Source organism: Bos indicus, chromosome 17, assembly GCF_029378745.1.
Source record: "Bos indicus isolate NIAB-ARS_2022 breed Sahiwal x Tharparkar chromosome 17, NIAB-ARS_B.indTharparkar_mat_pri_1.0, whole genome shotgun sequence".
NCBI classification, from domain to species: Eukaryota; Metazoa; Chordata; class Mammalia; order Artiodactyla; family Bovidae; genus Bos; species Bos indicus.
The window spans coordinates 45,062,842-45,068,124 of record NC_091776.1 but is presented as its reverse complement, the minus strand read 5'-3'; the positions used below and the strand labels follow the sequence as shown (position 1 = coordinate 45,068,124).

Genomic DNA, 5,283 nt, shown 5'->3' with positions numbered 1-5,283 from the left:
TTATGTACTACGCAGAATTATAATTTATGCACTTAAAATTCTTTATTTATTTTTGGCTGTGTTAGATCTTCGTTGCTGCACAGGCTTTTTTCTAGCTGTGGCATGGGCGTCTCATTGCAATGACTTCTCTTGTTGGGGAAAGCAGGTTCTAGGTGTGGAGGCTTCAGTAGCTGGGACACAGGGCTCAGTAGCTGTGGCTCCCAGGCTCTAGAGCCCAGTCTCAGTAATTGTGGCACACAGGCTTTGTTGCTCCAAGGCCTGAGGGATCTTCCCAAGCCAGGGATCAAACCCAGGTCTCCTGCATTGGCAGGTGGATTCTTTACCACTGAGCCACCAGGGAAGCCCATTTTATGCACTTTTTAAACAAAAATTTTCTTTGTTGAGGTATAATTTGCATATAATAAAATGCACATTTAAAAAAGTCTTTTCTTAGTTTTGCCTTTTTCACTTTGAAATGATTTGACTGGTAGAAACAGAACAAAGAATTCCCGAATGCCCTTCCTCCAGCTCCCCACCTGACATCAGCCTGCTGTCAGAAGCTGGGGGCCCTGGGGTACAATGCAGTTGACCGTCCCTATATCCTTGTTCTGTAACAGGACCGTCCAGTATCCTCAGGGCATCCTTGGGGCGGCTCACTCCCCTTAACTCAGCTAGTCCCTTGGTCCTCCACTCCCCTGCAGCCCTATCCTTTTGAAGAGTGCTGTGCTCAGTCACTCAGTCATGTCTGACTCTTTGCAACCCCATGGACTATATCCCAACAGGCACCTCTCTCTGTGGGAATTCTCCAGTCCAGAGTACTGGAGTGGGTTGCCATGCCCTCCTTCAGGGGATCTTCCCAACCCTGGGTCTCCTGCACTGCAGCAGATTCTTTATCATCTGAGCCACCAGGGAAGCCCAAGAATACTGGAGTGGGTAGCTGATCCCTTCTTCAGGGGATCTTCCTGACCCAGGAATCGAACTGGGGTCTCCTGTTTTGCAAGCAGATTCTTTACCAGCTGAGCTGTAGTGACCAGTTTTCCCTCCACTGAGTGTAAATTTCCCAGGATTAAATCCAGCTTATCCACTTCTGGCAAGAAAACCGCAGGAGCAATGCCTGCCTCCTCAGAAATGTACCATTTTAAATGTGTGGTTTGGAGAGCTGGCTGGCCATGCATATCACACAGACCCCATATCTCCCAGAGCACCCCAGGACCTGGTTTTAGTCCTCAAGGAAGGGGGGAATAGAGTTCTCAGAGCAAAGACCCCCAGGGCACTTGCTTCCCCCTCTGCCACATGAGTTCACAGCCAGAAGGTGCCATCTGCAGCCAGGAAGAGGGTCCCCACGAGAACCCAACCACGCTGAAACCCTGGGACCCCTGCCGCCCGAACTGTGAGGAATTCATGTCTGCGAAATTTGTGAGGACAGCCCAAGCCCACTAAGATGATCTCCAGCCAGGCCCTGCTGCCAAGGGGCTGGGTTGCTTCGGAGTAACCATCCACACAGCCAGCATGGACTCAGACCCTCCCAGGCCACCCAGGGTTCACCAGTGACAAGTCCTTAGTGAACAGATGGTGAGGCTCATGGAGACTGGCAAGAGTGGGGGCTTTGGGACCCATGTTCGAGGGATAGCTGTGTCTCCAGGCCTTGGAGAGGGCCAGAGCCTGGAGCGGGGGCCACCCAGCGGGTGCAGCAGTAAGAAGGGACCTGGTTCCCAGGGAGGAGTCCTTGGTCCCCTGCTGGGGCTTCGGAGGCCATGGAGCCCATGGAACCCAAATGCAGCATCACCAGGAGCCTCCAGGGAAGAGGGAGGGGGTGGGTGGAGAAGGAGGGGTGCTCCAGCAGAAAGGGGCCCAGTGCGGGGTTGGGCAAACAGCTGACATGCAATCTAGGAGGTACAGTAAGCCGTCCTCACAGGCTCTGCTCCCTAGAGTCCACTGCACCCGAGGTCACAGGTCCAGACCCCGGGACAGGCAGGTGAAGGCCCACTCCTGCCTGGCCTCTACCCTGGACTCCTCCGCAGCCTGATGCAGGCTCTGGGCCTCCCATCCAAGGGGGCCTGACGGTGGAATGCAGGCAGGGGGAGGGCTGCATCTGGGCAGAATCTGTGCCACTCGAGCTGGGGAGCCACTTCCTGGCGGCCCAGCAGGTCCAGAGGGCTCTCAGAGGGCCCCCGGCCCCCACCTTCAGGAGCACTCTGCAGGCCTGGGGGTCCTGGCTTTGCCGGATGACCTGGGAGTCTCACAGAAGCTAAGGACAGACACCTGTCCACAGCAGATGTCCCTGGGCTGTGAGGTTTATCCCCTCAGCACTCTCATTTGTTTTTCCATAAAATTAATTTTTCCGGGCTGCTCTGGGGCAGAGTGTGTGTCAGCTGAGACCCCTCACCTCCTTCTGGGACCCACCTGCTCAGTGACACCGCGGGCTGTCAGCACTTCAAACAGCCCTCTCGTCTCTGAGGCTGGGGGCTGGGGTGCTCCAAGGAAGATACCACCACGTGGCTGGGGTTCCCTCCACCTGCCCTCTATGCCCACTTTCAACAAGGAATCGGTGTCCAAACACTGATCAGCATGTGTCTCTCGTGGCCCTGGAAGTATGGGCTCTGAGGAAACCCACCTTGACCACTGTGATGGCTAGTTTTAGGAGTCCATTCAGCTGGGCCATAGGGATGCCCAGGGAGCTGGTAAAACTTTATTTCTGGGTGGGTCTGTGAGGGTGTTCCCTTGAATCAGTGGATAAAGAGAACCATCCTCTCCAATGTGGGTGGCATCATCCAGTCTGTTAGAGGCCTGGATACAGAGAAAAATGAGAAGAAAGGCAAATTGGCTTTATTTGTGTGAGCGACAGCCCCTCTGACAGGGGCTCCTCTGATGTTAGTTCAGCCTTTGAATTTGGACTGAGTGACACCTGTTTTCCTGAGTCTCCAGCTTGCAGATCTTTCAAATTGTGGGATTTCTCAGCTTCCAAAACCATGTGAGCCAATCCCTCATAAGTCTCTTCTATCTATTGATCCATTTATCATCTACCTATCTATCATCCATCCTTCCATCCATGTACCATCCATATTGGTTCAACTTCTTTGGGGAACTCTGACTAATAAATACAACTTCTTGCTGGCTGTGTGACTTCAGGCAAGTTACCAAGCCTCTCTGTGCTGCAGTTTCCCCTTCTGAAAAATGGGGGTTAATACTGGCGTTTTCCTCCCAGGCTCCTTGTGAAGATTTGAGAAGTGAAGTACCAAAGTGCTGAGAGCAGTGAGTGCTGTGCCCTGCAAGAGCTCACAGTTGTGACCATTGCCATTGCTATTTGCTGCCCTTTCCCACATGTGTGCAAGTTTCTGTCTTCCACAGAGGCATCTAAGAGACGTGACTCCATCTTCCTTGAACTTACACCCTATTTATTTCCAGCTTTCATCTAGGCAGAGGTTGAGTAGGTGGGGACCCTGGACCCACAGCATCAGCATCTAATGGGACCGTGTCAGAAGTAGAGATTCTCAGGTCACCCAGATCTGCTGGGTCAGGAGCTCTGGGGGTGGTACCGTGTCTGTTCTCATGAGCCTTCCAGGGATCTGGTGCTTGCTCAAGAGTGGGTCCTTGTCTGAGGGTGGACCTTCAGCTGAGGGTGTCAGGAATGGAGAACTCCAGGTGGCAGGTGAAATTCCTGGCCCCTCATGCAAAGACCATCCTCCCACACCACTGACTGGGAGCCTGACCAGTGGAATGCAGACAGAGCAGGACATCGTGGGGCCAGGTCCCCAGGGGAGCCTGTATCCTTAAACCGTCCGCAGCATCCCTGATCCTTTTAGCATCTGTAGGGTTGGTAGTAGTGTCTCGGTTCCATTCTTGATCCTGGTGATTTGTCTTCCATCTTTTCTTTTTGTCATTCTCACTAGAGACTTGTCCACTTTATTGATCTCCTCACAGAACCGGGACTTTGATGGTCTGTACTGTTTTCCTGTTTTCAGGGTCTCTGATTTCTGTCCTTTATTTTCTGCTACCTGATCTGGGTTCATTTTGCTCTTTCCCAGTTTCTTGGGCTGGATGCTTAGATGATGGATCTGAAAAATTCCTCTTTCCTATGAGGGTCGGGGGCTGCACATCCCAAATGCCCCCACATCTGAGATATTGTTTTCCACCTCTGTCTGGGGTGGGGGGCTCCTAGTCCCTGATGACCTCTGTGAAGAGGGCTCTGGCAGGAGAAGCAGGGCTTGGTGTTGCAGATGGGGGTGGAGGTCCTGGCTCCCTGGGTGGTTTCTGCTGACTCCATGGCTGGGCTTCAGTGCTTCCCGGTGGGGCAGCATGCGTGGGTGTAGGGGTCCAGACTTGCCTCAGCATTTGGGTAGAGGAGAGCAGTTAGTGTGTTTTTGGTCCTTTGGCTGACAGCAGGCTTTGTCCACTGGGTTTCTGGGTTGCCGGCTTCATGGGCTCCAAGTCTGTGTAGGATGACAAGGCAAGAAGAAATTCACTCCTGTAATGAAGCAGGACCCTATGCGGCCTTCTCAGGATAGAGAACCCCTACTTCCCCCATGTCCTTTGCTTGCTTTTTGTTTATAGAGAGACCTTAGTCAAAGAATAAATTTAATCAGAAAAATGAGAAACTGCAGAAAGTAAAACAGTCACGTAAGACAAAAGAATAATACTTTACCCATTAAGCAAAGTCAAGGACCTTTATTTCCTCCTCAAGGGCTATAGGTAATATTCTGAGCTACGTCCTAAGAGATGTTTTGCAGATACTGAAACTCTCACAAGGTGGAAGAAGTTAACTGCATGCTGCCCATAAACACTAGACCCCAGACCAGTTGGAACCAGAAACTTGATGCTAACTCCCACTTACCTTACCACCAGCCGGTCAGAAGGATGTCCATGAACTACTCATGCCCTCCTCTTTGAACCATCACTATGAGACTCCTCACTACCCCCTCCAGGGCTGGACACAGTCTTACAGGCATTAGTCTGCCATGGCTTCCTTTGCCTAGCAAAGCAATAAAGTGATTCTTTTCTACTTCACCCAAAACACTGTCTCCGCATTTCTATTCAGCACCAGTGAACAGAGGCTGAATCTCGACAACACGCCCCACTCTACCCCTCAGGCCTGAGGCCCTCAGCCAGCCTGCCCTTCTCTCCTCCTTCCAGAGTCTCTCTCCTTACTCTCTCTGGAATGTCTTGAGTTTTAGGCTGAACTTGTGGGAGGAATAGAAGACAGTATATCTGCTTGTTTTGCTGGAGGCGAGTCCGACTGGGCTGTTCTTTGACCTTGAGTGCTGGCGCTGCTGTGTCTGAGGTCAGCCCCTGCCCTGTAGGTGTCGG

At 52.2% G+C, this 5,283-nt stretch overlaps 1 long non-coding RNA gene across 1 annotated transcript; it reads right to left on the bottom strand.

The window, feature by feature from the left end:
• Positions 1–2,771: 2,771 nt before the first annotated feature.
• LOC109571566 (uncharacterized) lies at positions 2,772–5,283 on the bottom strand. The gene is made up of 2 exons (XR_002182688.2): positions 4,811–5,283; positions 2,772–4,409 (listed from the first exon to the last, which is right to left on the bottom strand). It is a non-coding gene; the product is annotated as an uncharacterized lncRNA (long non-coding RNA).